The following is a 16,543-nucleotide window of genomic DNA, read 5'->3' on the forward strand; positions in this document are numbered from 1 at the left end:
TGTTCAGACACAATAAACAGAACAGTGAAAGGACTAGAAGCCAAGTTGAAGTAACTGGAGATAGCACAGTGAAGAAAAGCACTACAGCCCCCTTCAGATAGAGGATTATTCATTCAATAGGTAGAAAATTTATTAGTAGATCTGTCCAAAAGTAGAAGAGTCATAATCCCTCCACACCTTAATAATTATAATCTTCCTCAATTCTTAGCAAAATAATAATAATGATTTGGTAAATATAACAAAGAATTATTAAGACTTCTGCTTCCAGGAGCCAAGATGGCAGAGTAAAAGGGTAGTTGCTCTCACCCTCCCCTATCAGCCTCTGAAAACCCAGAAAATATCACCCCAGAAAAAGAAACCCTGGAACAGCCCAACTAGAAGAAAGACAGGGAACAGTAGTGCAGCAGCCCAGCAAATGGGTCTCCCAGTGTCTCGGCAAAAATAAGGGAAGCAGCACTACAAAGGGCCCTAGGCAGACAAACACCTTACAGCATTCATCTGAAAGGAGCTAAAGAAAGCAACCTAGAGTCTTCCTAAAGTCCCAGCCTTGCTGATTCCAACCCATCACCAGGTAAGCTGTCAGAACCCTACAGTCTCCAACTGTCAACGAGGAAGAGATCTTGAAGCCCAGGTGGTAGAGCAGGCAAACACCAACACCTGCATCTCCAAATGCCTCAGTGAGGGTGGGGGAACCAGTGGAAACCAGCTCAGAAAACCACCAGGTGCCTCGGCACTCTACAGCAAAGGAATCTCCCAGAGCATTAGCAGAAACAAGGGAGACAACACTTCAGGGGGCCCCCAGGCAGATAAACACCCTGAAGCACCCATCTAAAAGGAGCTGAAGAAAGCTAAAGGAAAGGAAAAGCAGGCAACCTAGAATTGCCTGAAAGTTTCAGCCTTGCTGATTCCAGCCCAACATGAGGTAAGCTGCCAAAACCCTGCAGCCTCCAATTGCCAACATAAGAGGCTCCAGCACACAAAGCCAGTGACCAAGACCTAAGCTCACAACACAAGAAGCTTGGGTCAGTGCCCTCTGTCCCCAGCAGGAGAGCTAAATCTCTTTAATTACCAGGGGATAAAGAAACCATGAGTAAAAAGAAACGTACCATAGATTCATATGAAAATCAAGACAGAAATTCTGAAGAGGACAACATTGTCAACAAACCCACATCTGCAACATCAAAAGGGAATATGAACTGGTCTGAAGCCCAAAAAGCCTTCTTAGAAGAGCTCAAGAAGGATTTTAAAGTCTAATGAGAGAGGTAGAAGAGTCCTTAAAAAATACAATTGGCCAATTGGAAAAAAAGTACACCGAAGAAAACAAGTCCCTTAAAAATACAATTGGCCAATTGGAGAAGGAAGTACAAAAGCTAACAGAAGAAAACAATCTGTTAAAAACTAGAATTGGACAAATGGAAACTAATGACTCCATGAGAGAGCCAGAATCAGTCAAACAGAACAAAAAAAATGAAAAAATAGATGAAAATAAAATACCTCATGGTAAAACAACTGACCTGGAAAATGATCCAGGAGAGACAATTTAAAAATCATTGGACTACCTGAAAATCATGATGAGAAAAAGAGCCTGGACAGTATCTTTTAGGAAATCATAATGGAAAACTGCCCGGAAGCCCTAGAACCAGAAGGGAAAATAACCATAGAAAGAATACACCACTCACCACCTGAAAGAGATCCCAAATTGACAACGCCAAGGAATATAATAGCAAAATTCTAAAATTACCAGATAAAAGAGAAGGTGCCACAAGCAGCCAGAAAGAAGCAGTTTAAATATCATGGAACCACAGTCAGGATTACACAGGACCTTGCAGCTTCTACATTAAAAGACTGCAAGGCATGGAACATGATAGTCCATAAGGCAAAGGAGCTTGGATTGTAGCCAAGGATCAACTACCCTGTGTGAAAATGAGCATGATTTTTCAAGGGAGGAGATGGATATTCAATGAAATAGGGGACTTCAAAACCTTCCTGCTAAAGAGACCAGAGCTCAACAAAAAATTTGATCTTCAAGTTCAAGATTCAAGAAAGATATAAAAAGGTAAATGGGACAGATACAATATGTTGTTAATAAGGGTGGACTGTTTACATCCCTACAAGGGAAGATGACACTTACAACTCTTGAGAACCATATTGTTATTACACCATGTTAAAGGATATACATAAAGGGGGTGGATATTAGTTGACTTTGATGTAATGATAAAAAGAAAATCTAATCAAGTGGGTTAAATGGATCCAAGTAAGTGGATTAATCTGAACTTAGAAAATGTACTGAGAAAGGAGGAGGCAGACAAGGGTGAATTACATTCCAGGAAAAGACAGAAAATCCTATTACAGCAGAGGGAAAGAAGGGAGGGGGGGTGAGCATTGTTTGAACCTTACTCTCATCAGATTTGGCTCAAGCAGGGAATAACATAATCAGTTAGGTATAGAAATCTAACTTGCCATATAGGCAGTAGGAAGGAAAAGGGAAAAGAGAAGGGAGGAGGGATAGAAGGGAGGGAAGAAGCATTAAGGGCAACGGGGAAGGAAAGGGATAATAGAAGGGAGGAGAGAGTGAAGGAGGGGTGGTCAAAAGCAAAACACTAGTGAAAGGAGAAAGGAGAAAGGAGAAAGAAAAGCATAAACGGGGGGGAGAAGGAAGGATGGAGAAAAAGACACAGATAGTAATCATAACTGTGAATGTGATTTTTTTTCTCTTCTATTGAGTTTTGTCTCCTCTTTCTGATGGTTCCTCCTATTGTTTTTAATTTTTACTTACAACTTCACTAATGTGTAAAATATGTTTAATAGGGATGTAAATGTATAGCCTATATCAGATTGTGCGCCGTCTTGGGGAGGGTGGCGGGGGAGGAAGGGGGAGAAAAATTTTAAACTCAAAAGCATATGGAAATGATTGTTGATAAATCAAAATAAATTAATAAAAAAAGAAAAAAAGAATTATTAATTGGCCTGGTAAGTAAATGTTCTTCCTCAATTTTAGCAAAATAATAATCAAAACTTGATTAGAGTACTGAATGATTATTAATTGGTCTGATATTGTAAAATGATAATCACTTGTACTTTTAACATGAAGAAGAAACAAGTATAAGAAGCTCAAACAAAATTTAGGGAAAAAGAGAATTGAGTTACTACTTGTGGTCTAAAAGCTGATTTACTTTTACTACTGAAGAACAAGTTGAGATATTATATATATATGTGTGTGTGTGTATGTATGTATATATGTATGCGTGTGTGTGTGTGTGTGTGTGTGTGTGTGTATATATATATATATAGAGAGAGAGAGAGAGAGAGAGTGTGTGTGTGTGTGTGTTTACATATGTAGTCATACCACACAAAAATAAAGCCAAAAACACAAAAACAAAGTGGTAGGGCAGGAATCCATTGAATCTGGATGTCCATGGCTTAAGAAATTAGCATGGGGAAAAGTCGTATTAAAGTAAAAATCATACCAGTTTTTGTGCAATGAAAAAAAAAATTGCTATTGAAATGAAAAAATAAATTAGGACAACATATCACTGTCACTAAGAATACCACCATATTATTCAGGAAACATTGTTGAAACTGATGGGGAGAAGGATGGGAACAAAATGTTCTTTTCAAGTAAACTAGAAGATTATATGAATATATTTCTTAATTTAGACCTTCCCAAGTTAAAATCACCAGTTGTGGAAAATTAACATAGGCCATTTAGATAAATCTAGGTCAGGGATACTGAGTACTTTTTAAAGGTTTTTCTACCCTTACAAAGTTCAGTTCATATTTTCTTACCTCGTATGTTAACATCTAATGATTGAAGTTTAATGTTTCTTTCACTATTAACTGCCCTCCTCTAGGAAATCTTTTTTTAAAAAAATGAAACAGCAAAGAGCAGAGCATTTAAAATTGCGCATGAGAATCTTAGCAGACCATCCTTTGCAATTGAACCCTTCATTTGACATTATTGTTCCTTCTATTGTGCCCAATTTCTCTCCTCTGTATTATATAGCAAGAGTTATTGTCTATATAAGTTGTAATGGAGCTCATGATTATAGCAATTTCTGTACATTTGATCTTCCCAGAGAGATTGTAACCTCCTGGAGTGCAGGAAATATGTCTTGTATATATGTGATTCCCCCACAGATTAACCACAGGGCCAAAAGGAAAGTGAACATTGCCTAAACTACCTTTCGTTCACTTGATGTTTCTGAATATTCTGAAGGAAGACTTGATTTAATCTGAAAGTGAAATGGAAAAAAGACTCAGAACCTCAGATTTTTTATCCTCAGGCAAGAGTCCACATTCCCCTTTAATTTGACTTGCATCTTGAACTAAACTGTCAAGCATTAAAACTCTGCTTCAGAGGGTGCAACTCCAATGGGCTGGCCACATTGTTCAAATACAAAATGAATGCTTTCCAAAAAGACTATTTTATTGAGAATTCACACAGGGCAAGCATTCACATGGTAGTCAGAAGAACTAACAAAAGGACACTCTCAAGGTCTTTCTTCAGAACTTTGGAATTGATAGTGTGACATGAGAGACACTGTCACAGGACCACTCAGCATGGAGTACCCACATCAGAGACAGTGCTGTGGTCTATGAGCAAAGAATATTTGAAGTAGTTCAAAAGAAATATGAGATGCACAAATTTAGAGAATCCACTCCAAATGTATACATGGACTATTTGTGCCTAACCTGTGGTAAAACATTCTGAGCTGGTATCGGTCTGATTAGCCACAGCATAACTTGACTCTAGCATAGTAATATCATAGTAATATCATACTGACTGGGTTACTACCCTACAAATACTGATGACTATTCTAAGCCTGTAACTACAAGTTGTTTCCCTCTGCTATAACCCTACAGTATTGGTTCTCAAATTGTGGTCTTTGGATCCCTGAGAGGCTTCTGAAGACACTTTCAGGGGTTCTGTGAGGAAGATATCAAAATTATTTTAAACAATAGTAATAAAGTATTCACTAATTAAAATATTATTTCCTTTCCCATTTATGTAACTGTGTGAAGCCAGATTTTCTTTATATACTTCAACCAAAACAATGTATCACAACAGATTAAAATCAGAAACAGATAGGAGAAATGAGCTGCCTTCTATTAAGCCAGATTATTTGCAAATCTGTTGAGATCTGCAAAAACATTAAAACAATACCTCTCTTCTCATTGACTTTTTTTAATTTAGAATTTTGATCTTGATTTTCAAGAAAATATGTTATTTATGTTGACATGCAATATTTTTATTGTTATTTCAAATAAATAAATATTTTTACAATTTATTAGCTTTAACTTCTAATATTATGTTGTTGTTCAGTTGTTAAGTTTTTTCTGACTCATGACCCCATGGACCATAGCAAGGCAGGTTTTTCTGTCTTCAACTATTTCTCCAAGTCTGTCCAAGTTTGTGTTCATTGTTCCCATGTCATTTATCCATCTCATCCTCTGCTGTCCCACGTTCCCTTTTGCCTCAATCTTTTCCAATATTAGGGTCTTTTCCAATGAGGCCCATCTTCTCATTATGAGCCAAAGTAGTTAAGCTTCAGCTTTGATAATTAACCCTTTAGTGAAAAGCCTGCATTAATTTCTTGAAGTATTGACTTATTTGATCTTCTTGCTGTCAAAGAGATTCTCAAAAGTCTTCTCCAGCACCACAATTTGAAATCATTAATTCTGTAGCACTCAGCTTTCCTTATAGTCCAACTCTCACAGCCATACATTTCTACCAGAAAAAACATAGCTTTGACAATACAAACTTTTGTTGGCAAGGTGACATCTCTGCTTTTTAATAAGCTGTCCAAATTTGCCACAGCTTACCTTGCAAGGAGCAAGCATCTTTTAACTTCATGGCTGCAGTTGCCATCTGCAGTGATCTTTGAGCACAAAACAGAAAATCTAACACTGCTTCCATTTCTCCTCCCTCCATTTGCCAGGAAGTTATAAAACCAGTTGCCAAGATCTCTTTTTTTTTATGTTAAGCTTCAAGTCAGCTTTTTTACTCTCCTCTTTCACTCTCATCAAGAGACTTCTTAATTCTTCTTCACTTCCTGCCATCAGAGTGGTATTATCTCCATATCTGAGATTGTTGATATTTCTCCAAATAACCTTAATTCCAGCTTTTGATTCATCCAGCCAGGCATTTCATATGATGTACACTTCATATAAGTTAAATAAATAAGTTGACAATATACAGTCTTATCAAACTTCTTTTCCAATCTGAAACCAATCAGTTGTTCTATATTCAGTGCTAACTGTTGCTTCTTGGCTCACATACAAGTTCCTCAGGAGACAAGCAAGATGATCTGATACTCCCATCTTTTTGAAGACTTGCCACATTTTGTTGTAATCCACATGGTCAAAGGTTTTAGTGTAGTCAATGAAGCAGAAGTAGATTTTTTTTTCTGGAAATCTCTTGCTTTCTCCATAATCCAATGAATATTGACCATTTGATCTCTAGTTCCTCTGACTCTTTGAAAACCAGCCTGCTCTTCTGGTAATTCCCAGGTCACATACTGCTAAGGCCCACCTTGCAGAATCATAAGCACAACCTGAATTGAGTGCAATTGTTCAGTAATTTGAACATTCTCTGTCATTGCCCTTCTTTGGGATTGGGATAGAAACTGATCTTTTATTTTCCAAATTCCTTGGCATATTGAGCACAGCACTTTAACAGCATCATCTTTTAGGATTTTAAGTAGTTCAACTGGAATTTCATCACCTCCACTAATCTTATTGTTAGCACTGCTTCCTAAGGCCCACTTGACTTCATTTTCTAGGATGTCTGGCTCTAGATGTATGCTGTGCTGGGTTACCTAAGATGAACAGGTCATAGTGGAGAATTCTGACAAAAGGTGATCCACTGGAGAAGGAAATGGCAAAATTCTGACACAATAAATATCTATCTATCTATCTATCTATCTATCTATCAATATAGATATATAGGTATAAAACCTATATAAACAAAAGCTCTTTGTGATCTTCAAAATTTTTCGAGTGTAAAGAGGTCCTCAATAAATTTTAAGGGTATAAAAACATCTTCAATAATTTTTAAATGTGAAATGATCCTTAATTTTCAATAGTTCAAATAGTTCTTCAATATTTTTTAGAATATAAAGGGGTCCTCAATAATTTTAAAGAGTATAACGATGTCCTGAGACCAAAAAGTTTAAGAACTTCTGTCTGTTCTCAGGCCCCAAATGGCTGATAGAAAACTAAAGTAGTCATTTCAGTAAATAGCAAACATTTTAATGAATGAGGATTTGTATTGTTACCAAAAAGGAACTAAGACAGAGATTAACTAAAAGCAAATGACAAAGGAGAAACGCCTATGATATATGAGGGACAGAGAGAGAGAGAGAGAGAGAGAGAGAGAGAGAGAGAGAGAGGAGAGAGGGAGGGAGGGAGAACATTAGCTTAGGAAGCTAGGAAGTCAGGAAGAGCATACTGACTTAACTTTTTGACTGTTTGTTAAGGAAGGCCTCTGCTTCTAATGTGGAGGGTGTACTGTCCCAAGCTTTAGGGGTTTTGTGCAACTCTTTTCAGAGATACTTCTAGAGAACTGTAAGTTTTCACTTCTTCCAAGGTGATATGATCAAAGGAGCGGTGTTTAATCCTTTCCTGGCCTGTGCTCTGGTATATGAGTAACCACTTTTCTGCCTTGGAACTGTGAGGAGGATTCCTTCTCCCCAGCCAACACAAGCTCCACCATGACAGTGTTCCTCATTGCTCCAGAACTGCCATTCAGCATTGCGACCCAGAACCAAGCATGGGCAAAACAGGAGAATCTTTATATATTGACTGCATGGATTCTAGGAATGTCTTTTGACTTCTCTATATCTTGAGCAGCTCTCAAAGACTAAAAGTCACAGACAAAGTGTTAGAAGGAGATTTCTTATCCAGAATTTCCTTATATCAATGAAGTCATAGTTCCTTTTCCTGTCTCTAAATAACAAATGTGTTTTCTACCTGCAGGTAAGATTAAAGCCAAATGGAACATAACATTGATATTACTAGCACCCAGAAAGTTTGTGAAAAGGTGGGCTCATTGCCAGATTAAGAATTGGGATAATACACCAAAGGATAATACACCAAAAGAAGTTTCAATAGTAATCAGTCTGGAACCTTACCAAACAATACAGACACTGTGGAATTTCTATGAGTAGAATTTCTATGGGTGTAAATCTCATAGTTAAAATATACAAACGTGGTCATTGAGATCTATAATAGACTAGTGTGGGAGAATAATGACACTAATATGAAAACATTCAATATAATACCACTCAATCCAATTAATATGTATTAAATATTTACTACATGAAAAGCAATTGATTAATTTATAAATATGGTCCGGGTAGCAAAAGCGGAAAACTTAAATTGCCCATTATTTGATTTGTAAAATACATATCATTGGGGAAAGATGTAAAGGTAAGGTTTGAGAGAAGATAAAGAATTGCTATTTAGGAAAAGCAACCATCTAATTGACAAGAAAAGAAAGTACTTTTGACTTTATTTGAAATGATATATAGGAGGGATAATAATAACTTATATTTACATAGTTCTAAGCAGTTTAATAAGCAGGTGCTTTTTAAACAAGTGTAGAAGCAGAGAGTGTAAATTAAATTATGATTTTATAGATGAGTAAACTGAGGCTTCTAGATGTTAAATAGTTTCTTCATATTACAAAGTAGTAGACTAAGGTCTTATCCACTATTGGAGGCTGGCTCTAACACCATGACCCTCTTAGTTCTTAGTTCAGATTCTACATTTAGATGTACTCATAAGTCAACATTTAACAAAGGAGGTTTAGTTTTGCCCTAACATTGCAAGGATGCATCTAGATTATTTAACTTCTCTGGATGCAGCACCCTCCCTTCCCCAGCTTCTCTCCATCTGAAAATACGTCTGGTCAATAGATCATTAGAACATAATGTCTTGCATGGTCTAAGGCACCCACCAAGTCTGAGAGACACAGATTCTACATGACTAGAACATTTTATGCCCTGATGTAGATGATTAGGAAGCTGTATCAGGGAAGCCAGAGCCAGTCAGGTGCCAGAAACAACTTTGTCTTGGGTCTGCCCCATGTTGGCCAGGCTTAAGAGTAGAGTAGAGAGGATGCTATATTCCCAGCAGCAGCTTTGTCCTATCACAATCACTCCAAGTCTAGTGCTCTCTATTGTTGACTGGATTTGGTTCAATATTCCAGTAGGAAAGGAAAAAAAACAAAGTTTTGGTTAGGCAGCTAAACAGCTTTAGAAAATGACAATGAGAAAAAAAGTCAAAGGATTAATTATAAAAAATTTGAGTGACTTATTTTTAAAGAATAAATCATACATGGAAAGCTTAAGGGTGTCTAAAAGCATATCAATGAAAAGCCAAGGGGGAAAATTGTCAAAGGGAAATAATATCCTGCAGAACTAATAGGCACAGCAAATCCAGTTCAAATCTTGGTTCTGCTAATTAGTAACTGTGTGACCATGAGTAAATTATTCAATATTTCTGGCTTGCTCATCTATTAAATGAGGAAGTTGGATTAGATGACATCTGAAATCCATTCCAGCATAAAATATGTGATCTTATGAACAAATATTCAGAGGGCATAAAAGAATCTTTTAAATATACATGTATGCACATACATACATATATATTCATATACATATATATATTTTTAGATCATCACAATGAGATGAAAAGGAAACTAACAAGGTTTGGGTTGGGTGCCAATTAGAACTCACATGGGCCAAAAAATCACTTGGAAGATTAACTTGCAATTGATTCCAAAGTCCCATATGGAAAGGTTCTCCATCTCAGTCTAGAAACTAGCTATATGATCAAACAGGATTACTTGATAAGTCCACTCCTTTTTATTACACAATTCAGGGGCACCTAGCTGCTTTTCTGTTATAAATAAGAATTAAGATTCTAATTATTAGAAATTAAGCTCCTCGAGAGCAGGCACTGTCTTTCTGATTGTACTTATATTCTGAGTGTGTAGTACCATGTCTGGTATTTAGCATGCATTTAATAAATAATTTGTTAATAATACTAAGTAATAATAATGGCTTATTTAACAAAATAAACATTGTCAATGGGATAAATTAACTGTAAAGATTACTTGAGTGTAAAATCTACACACTTACAGATACCATGATGCTTTTATGAGTGCTGCAAAGGTGATGGCTGTAAACTACAAGATAAAACACTGTTATCTTTATTTTACTTAATATAATAGATCCTTGATGCCATTGCTTTGGGTGTAAAGGATTCATTGTCCTTTGGATTACCGACAGTTTCAAATCTTCTCAAATCATGGTGTTCCCTTACATAGCATCATTTATAGAATATTAGTGTTAAGATAAGCATTTGTGATATCAAAAACACTTTGGGGTCATTGAAACTAATGCACAATTTTCCAAATATAATCACTTAGCTCATCTTTATGTCCTCTCTAAATGTATACATTGAAAAAAAGTTTTAATTTTAAAAAAATTTTAGGGAGCAGAGCCAGGATGATGGAGTAAAAGCAGTGACTTGCTTGAGTTCTTCCCCAAATTCTTCCAAATACCTGTAAAAATGACTCTAAACAAATTCTAGAACAGCAGAACCCACAAAAAAACAGAGTGAAACAAATTTCCAGCCAAAGACAACATGGATGGTTGATGGGAAAGGTCTATTGTGCTGGGCTGGAAGAGGAGCACAGTTCAGCATGGGCCATGCAGACAAAGACAGGGCCAAAGGAAACCTAGAACAGGCCTCAGAAGACTGAGTCATGGGCAGCTGTGGTGGTTTCCAGACTTCCCAACCCATAAACACCAAAGACAGCTTAGAAGGTCAGTGGGAAAGGTTTGTCAGACATGGGTGAGAGAGAAGCATGATCCAGCCCTGGCACTAGAGCAGCCCCAGGGCAGTGGGCCACAGCAGCTGTGCTTCCAGAGCTCTTTGCCCATAGACAATGAGGGGGTTAAGCAGATCAGAGGAGGACTGCAGGAATCTCTTTGCTGGTGCTGAGGAAGGATTCTCCTGTTTTGCCCATGCTTGGATCTGGGTCACAATGCTGAATGGCAGTTCTGGAGCAATGAGGAACACTGGCATGGTGGAGCTTGTGTTGGCTGGGGAGAAGGAATCCTCCTCACAGTTCCAAAGCAGAAAGTGGTTACTCATAGACCAAAGCACAGGCCAGGAAAGGATTAAACACCACTCCTTTGATCATATCACCTTGGAAGAAGTGAAAACTTACAGTTCTCTAGAAATGTCTCTGAAAAGAGTTGCACAAAACCCCTAAAGCTTGGGACAGTACACCCTCCACATTAGAAGCAGAGGCCTACCTTAACAAACAGTTAAAAAGTTAAGTAACTGTCTGTGAACGTGAGGAAAAAGAGGCCAAAAACTCAGACTATAGAATCTTACTTGGGTGACAAAGATAGAAACATACAACCAGAAGATAACAAAGCCAAAGCTCCTACATTCAAAGCCTCTGAGAAAAATATGACTTGGTCTCAGGCCATTGAAGAGCTCAAAAAGGATTTTGAAAATCAAGTAAGAGAAGTAGAGGAAAATTTGGGAAAAGAAATGAGACTGATACAAAAAAAAATCATGAAAAATGAGTCAACAGCTTGCTGAAGGAGACCCAAAAAAAATTGAAGAAAATAACACCTTAAATAATAGACTAGCCTCATGATGGAAAATGCTATCCACATCCAAAGAAAGAACTATGGAAGTTGAATCACTATCATTTTTTTTCTCTTCTGTTGAGTTTTGTTTCCTCTTTCTGATGGTTCCTCCTATTGGTTTTAATTTTTACTTACAACTTCACTACTGTGAAAATATGTTTAATAGGAATGTAAATGTGTAGCCTATATCAGATTGTGAGCCACCTTGGGGGAGGAGGAAGGGGGAGAAAAATCCTAAACTCAAAAACATATGGAAGTGATTGTTGATAAATCAAAACAAACTGATAATTTTTTTAAAAAATTTTTAAAAATAGACAAACCAAATGGCAAAAGAGGCCCAAAAACCAATGAAGAGAAGAATGCCTTAAAAAGCAGAATTAGCCAAATGGAAAAGGAAATCCAAAAGCTCACTGAGGAAAATAATTCCTTAAAAATTAGAATGGAGCAAATGGAAGCTAATGACTTTATGAGAAATCAAGAAATTACAAAACAAACCAAAAGAATGAAAAAATAGAAGGCAATGTGAAATATCTCATTGGAAAAACAACTGACTTGGAAAATAGACCCAGGAGAGATAATTTTAAAATTATTGGACTATGTGAAAGCCATGATCAAAAAGAGAGCCTAGACATCATCTTTCAAGTAATTATCTAGGAAAATTGCCCTCATGTTCTAGAACCAGAGGGTAAAATAGAAATTAAAAGAATCCACCAATCACCTCCTGAAAGAGATTCTCCAAAGGAAAACTCTTAGGAATATTATATCCAAATTCCAGAGCTCCCAGGTCAAGGAGAAAATATTGCAGGCAGCCAGAAATAAACAATTCAAGTATTGTGAAAACACAATCAGGATAACACAAGATTTAGCAGCTTCTACATTAAGAGACTGGAAGGCTTAGAATATGATATTCTGGAGGTCAAAGGAGCTAGGATTAAAACCAAGAATCATCTACCCACCAAAACTGAGTATAATCCTTCAGGAGGAAAAAATGGATATTCAATGAAACAGAGGACTTCCAAGCATTCTTAATGAAAAGGCCAAAGATGAATAGACCATTTGACTTTGAAATACAAGACTCAAGAGAAGAATGAAAAGTTAAACAGGAAAGAGAAATGATAAGGGAATTATTAAAGTTGAACTGTTTACATTCCTACATGGAAAGATGATACTTGTAACTCATGAGACCTTTCTCAGTAATAGAGTAGTTGGAGGAAATATATATATTGACAGAGGGCACAGGGTGACTTGAATATGAAAGGATGATATCTTATAAAGAAAATTAAGGTGTGAAAGAGCATTATACTGGGAGAAATAGAAAGGGAGAGGTAGAATGAAATAAATTATCTCACATAAAAGAGGCAAGAAAAAGCTTTTACAGAGGAAGAGAAGAGGAAGGAGGTGAGAGGAAATGAGTGAACCTTACTTTCATCAGATTTGGCTTAAGAAGGGAATACATACACAATCAATTGAGTATGGAAATCTATCTTACCCTACAGGAAAATAGGGGGGAAGGGGATAGGAGGTGGGGATGATGGAAAGGAGGGCATATTGGGGAAGGGGTAATCAAAAGCAAACACTTCTGAGGAGGGACAGGGACAAAGGAGAGAATAGAATAAATGGGGGGGTAGGATGGAGGGAAATACAGTTAGTCTTTCGCAATATGACTATTACAGAATTGTTTTGCATCACTACATATGTATAACCTATATCGAATGGCTTGCCTTCTCAATGAGGGTGGGTGGAGAGTGAAGAAGGGAGAGAATTTGGAACCCAAAGTTTTAAAAACAAATTTTAATAATTGTTTTTACATTCAACTAAGAAATAAGATATATAGGCAAAGGGGTATAGAAATCTATCCTTCCCTATAGGAAAATGAAAGAAGAAGGGGATAAGAGAAGGGGACAGGGGTGATAGAAGGGAGGGCAGAATGGGGGAAGGGGTATTTAGAATGCACACTGTCTTGGGGTGGTGGAGGGGAGAGATGGGGAGAAAATTTGGAACTCAAAATCTTGTGGAAGTGAGTGTTGAAAACTAAAAATAAATTAATTAATAAAGAAATTTCAATGTACACATTGGTGAACAAACTCAATAGAACACCATCCAACTATATATGTTGTCACTACTATATGTATCTTTTATCAACTTTGTTTTTCTAGTATACATATTTAGACCAATCTTTGCATTAGCTATGGTTTTCAATGCATATTTCAATATTTAAAAGATTTATATCATCAGTATATAAATTTTCTCTAACTATCCATGCCTTTTCATATTTTATAATTCTTCTCATTATTTTTCCACAGATCCTCTACCAAGGAGTTAATCAATGGAATGGAGATCTTCTTCTAGGACAGCAGTTCTTAACCTTTTTTGTGTCATGGACCCCTTTAGTAGTCTGGTGGAACCAAAGGCCCCTTCCTCAGAATCATATTTTTAAATGCATAAAATAAAACACACAGGATTACAAGGGAAACCATCTGTGAAAATATGATAATCAAAATATTCATTTAAAACCATGAGTTCATGGACTCCAGATTAAGAACGCTACTGTAGACCTCTTAAATTTCATGAATAACAATGCAGTACTCAGAGTACTCATTCCTTACCCCTCCTATGTGACCAGTCCATTTTCTTTTCTGATCCTAAATTTCCTGAATTATACCCCTTACGTCAGCTCTTGTGAGGATGTCATCATTAGAAATAAGGCACAGCCTACCATGTATCTCTTCACTGACCTTTGAGTAACCTACAAGTTTAATTTATTTTTTTTGGAGAATGAGTTTTTTGACCTTATAACATGAAGAAAATATTTGTGTTGGAGTGATGAGTTTCTGTGTGAAAGAGTAGGTTTCAAATGTTAAAAGCAAAAAATAAAATTAGTATAATATTATGTGGAAAAAGGACACCAGGAGAACTTTGCCACCACTGGGAAACTTCTTTTTGGTTTGGAGCTTCTGCAGGAAATCTTCCAGAAACATAAAGAAACCATTTTATCCTGAATGTTTTTGAAGCCTCATTTAAAATTACTTTTACTAATAATCTAGAGTAAATAATTCAAATTCTGTGGGCCCTCAGTTTCCTCCACTATGAAATAAATAGATTAGATTAAATTATCTCTAAAGATTTCATGAGATTAAAAGATCTCCATATGTAAAAGCCTATAAGTTTATGATTTCAGGTCTTAGATATATAGTTGGTCTAATGGCCCTAAAGCCATATACCGTACATACTATTATATCCAAGCCTACATTCCCAGCATTTGTGTCTTTGGTCATCCTTTCAATACACAACAATTAATTTCCCTCCAAATGCCACCTGTCAAATAATTACAATGCTAGAAAATGAAATAAGTAAAATATTAGATCAATTAGTTTTCAATTCCTAGACTTTCTACTTCACAATAAACACAACTTTTTAAAATCTTCATATCTAAATGCCTTAATCTTATAAGAAGCCAAATTAAATGCACATTTTACTTTTCAATAAAACAATTCACATATGAATAAAAACAAAATAGGGCATGTAATCTTTTATCCAGTATCCATGTTAATCTTCTTTACTTTAATCCATCTAATGCAAGTTTTATATCAAGTAATTCTATTTTTGACACATATAATGTAGTAATCTGTCTTTTTAAGTCCAAACTAAAAAATTCATTGATTTTGAAACTCTCAAGCCTTAATGTTGGTCAAAAATGTCATAATGATTAAAATCAGAGAGATCATTTAAATTAATTACTGGACTCCCCTCAACATCAGATGGCATCTTTTCCCCTTTGAAAATCCTTACTCAAGATAATGAATTACAAAACTACTAGACTGAGTTATGATGCCTATTTCTTTGTTACAATATTCTTAAATTGTTTTATTCTCTCTAGGACTCAGAAGATCTTTACATATTGATGCAACTTTTTCCCTCACATCTATAGGAAATAGGATGTTTCTGCCCCTAGCTTGCAATGTTACTTACAATAGTTACTTAACCTTTCAAAGCCAGTTTTCTCATCAGTGAAAAGGAAGGCTTGGATCAAACAAATGCTCAAATCCTTTCTTGTCTCCTAATACTCTATGGCCTTAAGTTATAGTATCTAAACTTTACAAATGGTAAATAAGAGTTAAAAGAACTTAAGTGGCTTGACCAAGGGTCAGACAGGTAATCAGGTCTCAGAAATGAGCCAGGTCTCTGGACTTGAATTCTAGTGCTCTCATCATTGACATCAGCTTTTTTTAATTGAGTTTCACTTATTGAAAAGGACCTTCTGAAATGCTTAAGTTTAAAAGCTATTTTGTTTACATATGAAAACCAAGACAAACCATCCCTAGCCTCTCTACTTTTTTCACATTCATATTTTCTTATTAGATAGAATACCACAACAGATCCCAAAATTGATATATGATTGTTCAGTGGTTTCAAAAGTCCTAAGGATGCCATAGATAAGCACAGATCAGTGCTATGAAAAAGAGAAGATAGGAAGAGTCTCAATGAGCTCAGGACAACAGCTATGTGCCAAGCACTATGCTCAGTGCTTTACAAATATTATATCATTTGATCCTCACAAAATCCATGGGGGATAAGTGCTATCATTATCCCCATTTTACAGCTTAGGAAACTGATGCAAACAAAGGTTAAGTGACTTGCCCAGGTTCATACAACTAGTAAGTGTCCAAGGCTGGATTTAAATTTAGGTCAATAGTGCCCAACTCAAATAGAAAGGAATTTCTATAGGTCCAATATTGACTTAGAAAACCACAAATTAGCATTATGTTGTATTGTTATTTATATTTGTTAAACATTTCCCGACTACATTTTAATCTGGTTCAGCCCCATTCTGGAGTTTTGTGGCCTGCTTCTGGCCCAGGGACAAGTTT

The sequence above is a fragment of the Phascolarctos cinereus genome, unplaced genomic scaffold (genome assembly GCF_003287225.1).
Source record: "Phascolarctos cinereus isolate Bilbo 61053 unplaced genomic scaffold, phaCin_HiC Scaffold_3;HRSCAF=262, whole genome shotgun sequence".
NCBI classification, from domain to species: Eukaryota; Metazoa; Chordata; class Mammalia; order Diprotodontia; family Phascolarctidae; genus Phascolarctos; species Phascolarctos cinereus.